The sequence below is a fragment of the Xenopus laevis genome, chromosome 8L (genome assembly GCF_017654675.1).
Source record: "Xenopus laevis strain J_2021 chromosome 8L, Xenopus_laevis_v10.1, whole genome shotgun sequence".
Lineage (NCBI taxonomy): Eukaryota > Metazoa > Chordata > Amphibia > Anura > Pipidae > Xenopus > Xenopus laevis.
Genome location: NC_054385.1, coordinates 116,485,903 through 116,501,185, shown reverse-complemented (window position 1 = coordinate 116,501,185; position 15,283 = coordinate 116,485,903).

Sequence of the window (15,283 nt, the reverse complement as noted above, 5' to 3'; positions counted from 1 at the left end):
GTTGGCCACAGGGGGTCATCATCTTGTAACTTTGTTAAACATCTTTGCAAGACCAAACCTGTGCACATGCTCAGTGTGGTCTGGGATAAGATCATAAATTAGCAAAACAGCATAAATAGCATCATAAATTAGCAAAACAGCAGTCAAATGATATCTGCCAGAAGCGATACAGCAAGACTGATTATTAGAATATACAGACTCAGGGCAGCCATCAGGGGGGAGAGTTGTAGGGGGTCCGGAGGGTAAGGGGGTCCCAGCCGCGCAGCACTTACTTGATTAGCCGGGCCCCCCCTGCTTTCTGAGAGCTGCCGACTTCGGGAATGCAGCGTGGGAGCACAGGGGGAGGTACCTTCTAACCATACCTTTCCCTTAATGGTCACAGAGTTTAAGTCCCGGTTGAGCTGCTCAGGGATTGGATAGCTGAGGTTTGAACTTCCCCTCCAGCTCATCCAATCACCATGCAGCTTTACCTCGACTTGAAATTCTGTGCATGTGCATGACAGCTGTTCATGGAGATCTACGTAAATGTCATGGGACGGCTAACCATTGGCAGGGGCACACACACCACTCCTTTGCCCAATGATGAATTAGAGGCAAGCCTCGCCTGTAGTGATGAGCGAATTTCTCCGGTTTTGCTTCACCGGGAAATCGGAAAGTTCACGGGGGGGGGAAACGTGGAATTCGAACGGTTTCACTAAAAATGCAAGCAATTTGAACGTTTTCACGATAAAATGGAGCAATTCAAACGTGTTCACTAAAATCGAGAAATTCAAACGTTTTCACTAAAAAATCAAGCAATTTGACCGTTTTCACAAAAAAAATCTAGCAGTTCGAAAGTTTTCACTAAAAAAAATTAGGAAAATCGGAAATTGACGCCGGGAGATTCACGAATTTATTCGCCCATCACTACTCGCTTGATCTAAAGTAAAAATCAAAAGCATCTTACATTTATTATGCAAGGGTACTTGTTTGCATGGCTACAATTCAGCTTAGAGTTACTTCTCCAATAAACTGTAATGATAGAAAATTTTCATTTCTTTACCCATATTGATCGCTCCCCTGTTTGTCAGTAGAAAGTCTCCCGCAAGCCATTATTTACAATTGGAAGCGGAACTTTGCATGAAGGGAACCCTCCTCCCCACTTAACAAATGTAAATATGGCCGGCAGCCCCGTCTGTGCCGGAACATTCACAGAGAAATATATCGGCTACACCGTTACCAATTCCCAGCACAGAATATTGAATTAGCTGCTAAAAGCCTGAATCTGAATATATTGTCTGGCCATGGAGAAATCCTATGGAATAGCGCAGAACTGATACGGCGAGATGATTTATTTTACTAGAGGCAAAAACGAAATAGAAAGTGGTGTATTGTGTCCCGGCCTAATTCCTTGTGCACTTCTGGCATCTAGTGTCCAACCAGAACAATGGCAGTTGCATGGATAAATAATATACAGCCCCAAGTTCTCTGTACAATGATACAGGTTTGCTCCAGGTCTAGTCACTTATAGCAGCCAATCAGCAGCTGGCTTTTGCCGTTTAAAAGAAAATAACTAAATAGTTTCTACTAGTTACTCCTAGGCCAAGATTATTCCTTTTATTACATATTGGGGGAGGGGATAGGTTTTAAAGCTTAACTTAAGAAGTAGGTAGAAATGTTGTACATGATGTTTGGGGCTTCTGTACCAGCCCAAGGCAACTTTAGCAGTAAAGATCTGTGTCTCCAAAGATGCCCCAGTAGCTCCCCATCTTCTTTTCTGCTGATTCACTGCACATGCTCTGTGCTGCTGTCACTTACTGAGCTTAGGGACCCACTCACAATATACAGTACGCATAGAATAGAAATGTCTAAGGCTGATTAGTAATTAATACAGATAATTACTACATGGCAGCACAGAAACCAGTGCAATTAGCATCAGAATGTAATAATCAGCCCTGTAGCATCAGCTTATATTACAGACCAACCTCATTTTCTGCTGGATAATTAGTGACGACCCCTAAGCTTAGCTTCTCAACAGCCAATCAGAGCCCACTGAGCATGTGAGTGTCACAGACACTTTCCAAGATGGTGACCCCCTGTGACAAGTTTGAAGTCCTGGATCATTGCTGCTATTGACAAGCTGAAACTTTAGCCTCATGCAATAAGTTCAGTATATAAAATATGGCATTTTTAGCCATATACTCTTATACGGTTTAGTTCTCCTTTAAGTGCAATTGCCAGCACCAATCGGGTATCTGTTTTTATTTTCCAACTTGTAGTTTACTGTTCTAAACTGATTGCTGCCAATTCCATTTGAGCATTTTAGAGCCTAATGTTTGTAAAGCAGTCCCTGACTCTGTAATACTGGGTCAGGCAGGGAATACAGGTATCTGGACCTGTTTTCCAGAATGCTCGGGACCTGAGATTTTCCAGATAACGAATGTCTCCTTAATTTCAAGGAAATCATGTAAATATTAAATAAACCCAATAGGCTGGTTTTGCTTCCAATAAAGATTAATTATATCTTAGTTTGGATCAATTACAAGTTACTGTTTTATTAATAAAGAGGAAAAGGAGATACAAGTATTGGACCTGTTATCCAGAATGCTCAGGACCTGGGGTTTTCCGGATAACTGATATTAATTTTGAGCTATTTTTTGTGTACTTCGACTAGAGAATAGTACAAATTTGAATATCAAAATTTATCATGTACTGTCTCTTTAAAAATTTGACTTCGACCATTCGCCATCTAAAACCTGCCGAATTGCTGTTTTAGCCTATGGGGGACCTCCTAGAACCTATTTTGAGTCAATTGGTGGACTTTGAAAAAATCTAAGTATTTTTTGGGAAAAACTTAGACTCGAATGTGCTATTCCTTCGATTTGTACGAATCGAATTCAGCCGAATACGGACCTATTCGATCAAAAACTGACCTATTCGACCAAAAAAAAAACTTCGACTTCATTTCGGTTGGTCTTTTTGAATTGGAATTTCGAAGTCTTTTCAATTCGAAATTCGACCCTTGATAATTGTGCCCCTAACTGTTTTTAAACTGCAGCTCTCATCACATTTTTTTCTTTTTTGTTGATAGGGTAATTTGGACCCTAGCAACAGCTGAAATTGCAAACTGGAGAAGTGCTGAATAAAAAAGACAATTAACTACTGATGGGCGAATAAATTCGCCTGGCACGAATTTGCGGTGAATTTCCGCGTTTCGCCACTGGCATATAAATTCGCAAATCTCCCGCGAAAATTCGCCGGCGTCAATTTCAGATTTTTCACGATTTTTCCATGAAACCGTCCGAAATGCTGGATTTTTTTGTGAAAAGGTTCAAATTGCTAGATTTTTTTTGTGAAAAGGTTCGAATTAACTGAATTTTTTGTGAAAACGTTTGAATTGTTCTATTTTTTCGTGAAAACGTTCAAATTTCACGATTTTTTCTTGAAGTTTCTGATTTCACAATTTTCCGCAAATTTTCTTGGGAGAGATTCGGCCCATCACTACAAATATCTCAAAAATCATAAATAATAAAAAATGAAAACTAACTGTAAATTGTCTCAGAATATCACTCTCTACATCCTACAGACAGTTAATTTAAAGGTGAACAACCCCTTGAAGTCCTATTTTCCTCTATGCGTCAAGAACCAGTGGAACTCACTCATCTGTATGTTCTTTAGGCAGGTACAGTATATGACTGAGATTAGGCTGCTGTGATGAGATTTGCTCACAAGATGGCAATAGAACACTTTTGTTGAATATCCCTGGCTAATGTTTTAGCCTTTTCTATTTTAAATTTTTGTTTATCGGGAAATAAACCTTAGGCCTTGGAAATCTCAGAGAAGAGTGTGTATCAGGAGAATCGGTTAAAATACAGCGGTGTGTCAGAAAGAGTAATAAATAGGGTGGCTATTCTCTCCATAACAAAAACTGCAGGCGGTAATAAATTGTTCCTGCGACGTATAATTTAGAGCTGGGTGGAAAAGAGGCACTTTGGGAATTGATTCATGGGGATTAGGGCTCTGATTTATCAAACTATCAGAAAACTTTCTTTTTTTTTAAGAGAAGGAAGAGATATTTAATTTTCTTATTCACTGGCTATCAAGGGGATATTAATGTGCCACGATTTGCAGCCATGTGAAATTAATAAGAATTAACCACCAAACTGCCATAGAATGTAGAATCCATTGCACCCGCTGGACTGATCCATGCCAGTCCACCATTCTGCACCCCATTCTCCATCCTGGGGAAAATGTGGGTTAATGTAGTTCTAGAATTGCAACAGTTCTCCAGCACACATTAGAAGCTTTCTTCAAGGGGTGTGCGCAATATGATATAATGCAACAATTAAAGGGATGCGCTGTGACTATTGGATGAACCTTATAGCATGTATTTATAATACAGTATTGGTGGAATGTAATAAAAGTCGCAAAGAGAAAAACAATTTGCAGAAATAATAATAAAAATTCACATTTTGCAATGTAATACTCTTCCTTAAAGGGCATGTAAAGGCAAAAAAATAAAATACAATTTTTACTTTCTTTAATGAAAAAGAAACCTATCTCCAATATGCTTTAATTAAAAAATGTGTACCGTTTTTATAAGAAACCTGACTGTATAGTGAAATTCTCCCTTCATTTACTGCTGTGGATAGGAATTGTCAGACGGTCCCTAACTGCTCTGCAGGGAAACAATCATACTTATGTACAGCAGGGGGAGCCCCCGCCTTACTTCCCAGCCATGCAGAACTCAAGCAGCTTTGTTTGTTTCCCTGTAGAGCAGTCGGCGACTGTGTAGAGATTTGTATTGGATTTTATTTTAGCTTTAAATCCCCTTTACTGTTTCCAACTCCAGCTGCAGGGACAAAGATCATGGAGCCAGATTTAAACAGATAAACTGGGATTTTATTTAGAGGATTATTTTGCTGCAGCCACTGGTTCTGCGGAGTTGGAGAAAGTTTGTATTAAACAATACAAAAACTATAAAATCCACATTAGATTACATGACAACACAGGACCCAGTGCAGTCTGTATATTCTGATTATTAATCAGTCTTGCTGTATCGGCTTCTGACAGATATTATTTGACTTGTGCTGTTTTGATAATTGATGACGATCCCTAAGCAGCCCAGACCACACTGAGCATGTGCACAGTCTTAGTCTTGCAAAGATGTTTAACAAAGTTACAAGATGATGACCCCTGTGGCCAACTTTGAAAGCATAAATCATTTGTTTGATTAGGCTTGTGGTGCACTAAGTTCATGTTTATGTTTAGTGTACAAAATACAGCATTTCTAGCCTTATTCTATTTAGACTTTACTTCCCCTTTAAACTGTTAATTGGTTTGCGAATTTTAATTGCGTACTTTAATTGTGCATTAAAATACTTTTAAGAAGTGCTTGAAGGAGTTGTAATCTTTCAGAGCAAACATAACGGGGGTCATTTATAAAGTTTGCACAGCGCATATTTATTTGCAAATTTTTGTATTGCCCATGTTTTTTTCCTGAACGCTAAAAAATTTCACTGCTGTGCCAGTCTTTCCGGTTTTTGCGAATTAGCATTCAAAATAAATTTTCACAAATGGCTCGCAAATAAGATGGGTGCGAGATTGTTGTGCGTGAAAATAGCATTGACAGTAACTAAAATTCGCAATTTGCGAAACTGCAAATATTTTCTCTGTGGCGTAATTCAGTCGCAGAGTGTGCACCCAAATGTTCACAATTTTTTACATATTTAAAAAGCTCTTATAGACATTCGCCTTGTGAAAATAAATTGTAATTCTGTTTGCACCACACTTTTTCAGCTTTATAAATATAATCATGCGCAGGGCAAATATATTCACTTTGCGAACCAATCTGCCCTGCTCGAAGTTTATAAATGAGCCCCAACAACTTTTTCAGTAAGAAGTTTATTAAATTCACTGCACACTGGGGCAAACTATAAACTTCGCAAACCTTCTTCCCCTGTCGGAAGTGGTCGCTAAATAGTTTCCAGGTTTGCAAAAGCTATATTAAATTTGTGCAAAGGCAAACTTGTTCCCACAAAGGCATAACTTTTCGCTTTGCAAATATTTTTTCCATTACCGACTTTTATTACATTCCCCGTTACATGTATAATTGTGTAAGTACCACTAGAGGGCAGTGCTACATATGAATATGTATGTGTTTTAAAGTATGGATTGACAGCTTGAAAAAGGACCAAAAAGGTCCGAAACTTTGCCGGAATTGCCATATGTGTAAATAAAGGTGGTTTTATCCTTTTGGAAGGGGAATGCTGCAATCTTTGTAATTTAACTCAGTTCTAGCTCAAATCTCTTTAGAGTATAGAGGTCTTGTATTGCAGCCCTATCCCATACCCTGCCCATGTGGCCCCCCCATCCTAAAGGCGTTGGCAAGAAGTGTGTGGGATTCTGGGTATAAAGGTGTGTTTTGGCATAACAGGTCTTGGCACAACATTGTGTGTTCAGGTGACATGCTATCCATTAGGGATGCACCAAATCCACTATTTTGGATTCGGCCAAATCCCCGAACCCTTCACGAAAGATTCGGCCAAATACCAAATCCGAATCCTAATTTGCATATGCAAATTAGGGGTTGGAAGGGGAAAACATTTTTACTTCCCTGTTTTGCCCCTAATTTGCATATGCAAATTTGGTTCGGCAGGGCAGAAGGATTCGGCCGAATCTGAATCCTGCTGAAAAAGTCAGAATCTGGGCCGAATCCAGGATTCGGTGCATCCATACTATCCATATCTATTCTGGGAAACAAGGAGGCAAATAGGGGATGTTGCCATTGGCCCTACAATGAGATATAAAAAAAGTCCCTGCACTGATGGCAACTCAGAGTGGAGGGAGTGGGCTCTTTCCATATGGGTCTCCCACACTGTGTAGCTTGCCCCAAGACCCCAGGCTGGATTTATTGCACGCAGGATGGACTTGCATGCTATTGGGGGGGGGTTCTTTACGGTGAGGGTGGATGATGCCGGCCACTGGTCGCCCTGCCAAGAAATATGGCCCTGCAAACCCCTCATTCACTTAGGACTGCCCTGCAAACTCTACTTACAGACAGCAGCATTCCTGCACCCCATGCCACTTGTGCACTACAAAGTCTGCATCTCAAATATTGTTCAATGAATAAAGTCTCTCTGTAAAAGTGCCTGACTCACATGTTTCTTTAAGAAATCTCTTGGGTAATTGAAACCGAACCAAAACGCGTCAGGCACTGTTTGCAGACAGTTCCTTGAAGAATATGAACTTTTTCTCTAAAAGATACATTAAATAGAGGCAGCGGAACAAGCAGCAGCAGAGTCTGTTATGTATAAAAATAGGGCCCTGGGGTTCTTACATTTCCTATTCTAGTCCTAAAGTTTAATATCTACTAGTCATCATCTACAAGTGCTGAGGTTGTAGACGTTCCCCCCACACAATCTGACGAAGCTAAAAGTGGCCATATACGTAACAAATACGTTCTTTCCTGCGACCATTGTTTCTGGCCTATCAATGATGATCGACACCCAAGGGGTGGGGAAAGAGGAAAACCAGTAGACATACAATAAACATGTTGTATAATATTACAAATAACATCTTAGCTCTAAATAACTTACCCATACTCTATGTCTTTGAGTTTTTCCGTTGGTTCCTTCACTATTGAGAGAGTTCCAGTAAATTAATAATGGTTGAACAGGATTTTCTAATAGCTCACTTAAAGATGTTAATGGTTTACTGACCAACCTCATACACACATCCATCTATAATATATTGCAATGTAGGATTTTTGTCAATCATACATTTCTCGGTATCTACAGATGGAGGTCAGTGCATGGTTACTGTCAACATGAAGCCTGCAGGAACACGATATAATGGGTGAGGTCTGAGTGGTGGAAAAAAAAATGCTGTGAGGCACACTCAATATGTCAATACCCTAGATATTTTAAGAATATAAAAGGGGTTTCACTCTATTTGGTGATATTATCTGTTAGTATCTCCTGTTGTTAGGCTTTGCTGGGTTTGATCTTGAGACCTGCTGGTTGCTGTCCATTCTCTCTAACCCCCAGGCCAGGAGAGTAGCTGGAAAGTTTTTGTTTCCTTTTTGTCTGGGTCCCTAGCTTAGCTGTTTCATCCCAGTTTCTTATTGGTGGGTTGGTGTCAGCCAATCAGGGATGACCCTGCCAGGACTGGACTGGGATTCGAAATAGGCCATGGCATTCAGTACCGTAACTAGAGGGGGGCGGGCCCTGGTGTGTGACGCACAGCCGGGCCCCGCCCCCCTCGGTACGGCACTAATTCCAGGGATTTTAGTGGCGCGCGGCGCTGCCGGGGGGCCCTGAGGGGGTGCGGGCCCTGGCCCGCTCGCAACCCCTGCTCCCCCGGTACTTCTGCCACTGATGGCATTCCAAGTACACAGAGGCCCAAACAGCCCCCACCAGCCCACTTGTCACTTTCTACAGCATCTTAAAGCAGCACCTCTGGCATTTGCCAGAACCCAGTTCGGGCCTGGACCCTGCCCTATATAAGCCAAGCCCTCCTCACATGCTGTGCCTGGGCATTGGCCTTATTTGAGCACTGAAGAATTGTCCCTGGCTCTCTTCTCCCAGCTCTGGCACATGAGCTTCTAGTTCTGTTCCTCTTCCCTATTCTTGTCCAACTCTTTTATGGTTCCTGCTCAAGTCCTCCTGCTATAGTCCCCCTCGTCGTGACTTTTATCAGCAGTTTTTCTCTGCTGTCGCCGTTCTTTGCTAGTGGCCTGTCAAAATTCTGGTATTGAAAGCTCCACAAAAATAAATATGTTGGGTTTTCTGATATTTTCTCAAGTATGATTAACTACTGCCCTTCTGCTTTTCGAAGTTGATGTCTTCATTCACTGACAATCGCTACTGAAAAAAATCCATTCCTTTCCTTCCTAGAACTGTCCCAATCAAAGAAATAAAGAACACAGTACTGTTCCATAAATGGTGTCAACTATTATGAGGACAATGGAACTGTCACTAGATTAGCCTCGCTCTTCTTCTTGGGTACACTAAAGCCATGATCTCTGGTTATGATTCCTGACTGGTTCCAGAGTTGACTGTTTCTGTTGACTCTTGTCTTGTTTCCTGGGCTTGAGAACCTTGTTGCAACTTTGCTAGTCTTTCTATTTTAACCCAATAGACCTGTTTTGCCCAAAAAACACTTAATCTTCTACTTGTGGTTATGAAAGGTCTACAAGTCCCAGTTTAGGATTCTGACATGTAATTAGTGTACTGAGCAGTAGAGGATTAATCATAGAGCCAAAGCTGGTTGTTGCAGAAGAGCAAAGGGTAAAGTTCCTGATGTCTTCAAGTACTCTAACAGTGTAAACATGCCATGAAGGGATCGTCAACCAACTCTATAAGGATTTCTCATGGTTCTGTCTACATAGATGACACTTGAGGCTCAAAAACGTGCTCATCTTTCAGTACGCAGTTACTTCCAATATCTAGACTACCAGGATCAGACAGCTTATGCCTCACTTCCCTTTTAGACGGTAAGCTATGCCTAACTCAAAATTACGGAACTCAGATGCTTATGACTAAGTGCAAGACACAAAATACTTCAAGAAAGTTTTATATGATGCTCCAAGGAATGGTGGTCTGGTGAATGCTCGTCCATTGAAATAAGACTTTGGAATTCTGCCCTTGCTACGGGCTCAGGGCTGCAGCACCTAGGTCACCAACAACTCCTGTGAGCGTCTCAGAGATTTCAAATATATTTTCAAAACTTCATGAGCTGAGGAATTGGCTGTGATTTTAAGTGCCAGGCTTGGGGCTTAAGCACAAGAGCTAAATTTCTAATTTGGTTTGAATATAAAAAAAAATCACCTTTAGCAGTGGTTTGGATAATAATATGGTTCTCAGAGGCACGTATTTCTGCTATACCCTTCCACATTATTCTTCCTTAGAGTTCATGCCATTGATATTGGATCTAGTATTATCAAGTAACTATTTAATGCCTCCAGCTTTGTTTCTATCACTTTGAAGTGAATGGTGCACCATGTTTACTATCTGTGCACACGGGTTCTATTGAGTGTCCTAGGACTTTAGCCGTCACTGTGACATCAAGATTCCTTCTGCAAAGATTATAAATGGCTCCACTGCTTATATTATGCTAATGCTATATTGCTCTAAGTCAATCACAGCCCAGAACTGGGTTGAAATGTTACTATAGCACAACCAAGATATTTCCTCCACAGATAATATATGTGTAATGCTATAGTAAAATGGAGGGGCACCTTTCTCTTGAACTATGAGCTTTACCATATAATTGCTCTGGATGAGACTCTTAGAAGTGAGCCCTCGCAATGGGATGGAGGCATGGTCTTATATAGAAGTACCCAATAAATGGGTGCCAGTGGCTCTTACCCGTCCACACAGCAGTTTATTGGAATAAATCAGGAACATTGAACATTTGCAGATAAGCATATACACACAATACCAATGGTCAGTGTATATCCCTGCAGGGCAAGCATAGAGAACAAACAGTTTACACAAAGGCACGCCTAGCTTTCAGGCTTTAACCTAAATGGAACCCCAAGGGTATATCTCTAGTCCCTGGTTGTAAACACTTAGTCCTTACTTCTGGGTAATGATACACCCTGGAATCTAATCCCATTCACACTCCTCAGTTGAGCCTGTGCTGCTTGGCTAAATAGCTCTGACTATCTATCACTCCTAGATTGATCTATTAGAGTGAGTAGTCTATCCCTTTTTGTAACTGATCTGTCTAGGTTCCCCTGCACCCATCCTGCCTGCTTAGGAAAAGGATCTAACAAAATCTTATACTTTGACATATTGCCATCTAGAGGCCAAAATAGAGAACTCTGGGGTCATAATTAGACCCAGGAAACAAGGGCTTACTGTACTTCCCTTCTAAGGACTCCCTTAGCTGTCCAAACATTAATTAGTCCCTCAAAGTTGGCCAAATACTAGAGGACTATTCTGTTTTTACATCACTAAATGGATCCTTGGGGCATGCACCAGACTACCACTTTTCCCTTCTATTATGCATGAGACAAAATACTAAATTTGCTTGGGAACAAGGGTCCCTTATACTTGCTGGCGGTAATAAAAGGCTTCTTCAAACCTCTGGCTCCTGAGATGACATAAGTAATGACATACAGTTGGCCCTAAGCTATTGGCATTACAACTACTGTGTATTATTGTCATTATTGTCGTTTTATGATTGTATATATTTTTTGCCTTTATGGGATGTGGGGTATATATGATTTCATGGCTTACTGTATTACCAACATAATAAAGGTAATTGTTCTACACCACCATCTATGTGACCTTTAGTTCCAAAACTTTCTACAATACACGGCAACAAGTTCTTCAGTTTACATTGCATCATGTCAGTGACTTGTTTACCACTTGTGCCTGGGTTTATTAATACACTGGATAATTCTGCTGTTTGTATGTAACGTTAATGAAGGAAAGTGAAAATTACAGATGCACGTAGCTCAGAGACTTATCGAGGGCTGGCCTGTCCCAACTCTCTAAAGATGAATCAGGAATAAACAGTAGCAAAGCAGCTAATGTCACTGGGGACCTATTCCTTTTATTACAATAATTGGCTAGGGGTAGCGCCGTGCCTTACAGCTGAGGTCAGAGTCTCGGGAGAGAGGATAGCAGAGTACGAGATGCTATTAGTAAAAGAAGCAATTATGGAGAGCACAATGAACTGAAACGGCTGCCCAGAGCTGTGCTTCTATAGCTACACAGGCCCCGCAGGGCTCAGCCATAATTGCAGCAAGTCTGCGGAACTGTTTTCTATTTTGACAATTCAACTTTTAATTCCTGGTTACATTACAGATCTCTGACTGTCACTAGCAGATGGGAAACCTCTGTTAATTCTCCCTGTTAGACTGTGTACTGTATGGCTTCCTAACGCTGAGTCTCCAGAATGGTTTCATATTTAACTTCTAAGATGTGATCATAAAAAAATATACATTTGTTACCTGTGCCAACTATTGTGTTCAGTAAAATGATTAAACGTAAGAAACAGCATTTGCACTGGATGTGTACCTACAGCTTAATAATTGTCAAATATTATTGCACACAGGCAATGCTAAATTTCTACTGGCTCAAAATCAAAGTTATTATCCTGGAACATATAATAAATAATAAATATATACAGTATTTCTATCTTTGGCGCACTTGCATTTTACCTTTAGTGTTTTTTCAGATGGAATATACTAATGATAGGCCTTATGGTAATTCTTCCTAAATGTTACACAGTTAAAAGTCAAAACTAGTCAAGGAAAATTTTCCACTGCATATTTTTGCCGCAGTTTCGCAAAACCGTTTGCCTCGAATCCATGCCCGGCGAATAAATGTTCCCATCACTAGTCTAAACCCTAAATAAAGACTCTTCTATATGATATAATGTAATGCACCTGTAAAATATATATTTGTAATATACAAGAGCAATGAATATCTTGTAAATATTATCCTTATAACATGGTTATTGGTGATGTCATCAGTTATAATTGGCGATATAATTAATGTCACCTGACTCACCAAAACAGATGTGATAAAATAAATAATGCAGCCCTTCTGTAAAATATGAGGATATTAGAAGTCACCTCGGAGTTCCCTGACCTGTATAAAAGCACTTAGCATACAGTCTTGTATCTTAATATGGTCATGTACAGTAACTGCTCAGTGATTTCTGATATTACAGTGGGGCTACATTATCCCTTATAATACATGAGTGATACTCCGAGTTCCCTGTATAACTCAACCTGCAGCCTTGTGCCTTTATATGGTCACAGAACAACCCCTCAGTGACTTCTAATATCCTTATCATTTACAGTGGGGGGTACATTATCCCTTATAATACATGAGTGATACTCCGAGTTCCCTGTATAACTCAACCTGCAGCCTTGTGCCTTTATATGGTCACAGAACAACCCCTCAGTGACTTCTAATATCCTTATCATTTACAGTAGGGGGTACATTATCCCTTATAATACATGAGTGATACTCAGAGTTCCCTGTATATCTCAGTCTGCAGCCTTGTGCCTTTATATGGTCACAGAACCCCTCAGTGACTTCTAATATCCTTATCATTTACAGTAGGGGGGTACATTATCCCTTAAAATACATGAGTGATACTCAGAGTTCCCTGTATAACTCAGCCTGCAGCCTTGTGCCTTTATATGGTCACAGAACCCCTCAGTGACTTCTAATACTCTAATGCGGCACGGGCAGCATAGCACTCACTAGAAGTATTTCCTGCCAAATATTGTATTGTTTCCCCCAACCAGGGTGCAGCTCTATTTGCCTTGAGACAATTTCTGATAGGTTTCTGTCTGGTATTACTATCCCTCAGGTCTGTCAGCCATCAATCTTTCCTTGGCCGTGGAGGAGCTCAACTCTGTCACCAGATCCTTCAAGCAAGACAGGACCTCAGCCAGTGAAGGTCTCCCAGTAGAGCTCTGTGTAGCACTGTGGGCCCTCATTGGCCTGGACCTGCTCTAGCTGTATGAGGAGATGGCTGTGGTGGGTAGAATGCCCAAGTCCCTGAGGAAAGGAATGATCATGATCTTGTATTAGATTTAAAAAATTGGTGTGCCATGTCTCTCTTAAATGGGGACTACAAAATCCTCGCCAAGGTACTAGCTAACAAGCTGAAGACAGACAGATTGTCAACCTGGACCAGCCTTGCAGCATCCCTGGCTGCAGGATCATGATTAGCCTTGCACTCATTAGATATACGGTCCACAAGATCGCTCTCTACACACAGCCCCAGTCAGTTTTTTTCAATTTGGTGTTGGTGAACAGCTGGAAAACTGACCCCTTTGTGTTTTGTCTGGGTTCAGACAAGCTGCCTTCTCTCACCTCTGCTTTTTGTCTGTTGCATAAAGCTTTCTGACGAGTGTATTATATGGAATCCACAGATAAGAGGGATCAGCGCACCAGGATCAGCCAGATCCCAAATCAAGTGCTTGTGTACAGGGCCGCCATTAGAAATCACGGGGCCCCGTACAACAAAATTTTTGGGGCCCCCTGGGCCCCGCCCACACTGACGACCAAGCTCCAACCCATATCCCGCCCACTCCACATCGCAGTTAAAAGACCACATAGACATCAGCGCTAAAAAAGTAACCCCCCCCTACACAAGTTGTAAAAAGCTATTGATGGTCAGGGCCCCCTTATAAAAAATTGGGGCCCAAAAAAAAAAAAATTAAATTTTTTTTGTTTTTTTTTAAAAAAAAAACATTGGTGGTAGGGGCCCCCTTATAAGTTAAAAAAAACTCGGGGCCCCAACAAACAAAAAAAATGTAAAAAAAACTAAAAAAATAAACAAACATTGGTGGCAGGGGCCCCCTTATAAGTTAAAAACAAATTGGGGCCCCAAAAAAAAATTTGTAAAAATAATAATTTTTTTTTTGAAAAAAAAAAAAAAACTGGTGGCAGGGGCCCCCTTACAAGTTAAAAAAATTTGGGGCCACCAAAAAGAAAATTAATTTTTATTTTTAAAAAAAAAACAAAAAAATACAATGGTGGCAAGGGGCCCATTACGAGTTAAAAAAAAAATTGGGGCCCCAAAAAAAAAGTTTTAAAACAAAGATTGGTGGCAGGGGCCTATAGAATATTAAAATAATACATTGGTGGCCAGGGGATTAAAAAAAAAAAAAACCACAAACTGGTGTTCAGTAGAATTGAACTCATGGCTTCAGTACTTCAACTTCGCCTCCTTTCGTGACTTCGGGTCTTTTCACCGCTTCAGGACTTCAATTTCGGCTGTTTTCGTGACTTCGGGTCTTTGCGCTGCTTCAGGACTTCGGCTTCGGCTGTTTTCGTGACTTCGGGTCTTTTCGGCGCTTCGTGACTTCGGGTCTTTTCACCGCTTCAGGACTTCGGCTTCGGCTGTTTTCGTGACTTCGGGTTTTTTCGGCGCTTCGTGACTTCGGGACTTCGGCTTTTTCCGTGACTTCGGGTCTTTTCGGCGCATCGGCTTCGGCTTTTCGGCACTTCCGCAAGAGGCAAGACGTACGGCTCGGACGCTCGTAAGGGGGGCCCGGATCTTCAAAAAATGCAGCGCTGCCGGGCCCCCCTTCATGCCCGGGCCCGGTACGCTTGTCCCCCCTGTCCCCCCCCTGATGGCGGCCCTGCTTGTGTACATGGACTATCTGACCATCTTCTGTGCTGAAACCCTGCCCTCTGGTGAATGGAACCTGACTTTGGACACCATCCCCTTCTGCATCAAGTTGGACTTCATCAAAATCGTTGGAGTTTGTTTTAGTGTTGAGGGTGACACCCTGAAATTCTGGGATACAAGTATGATAAAA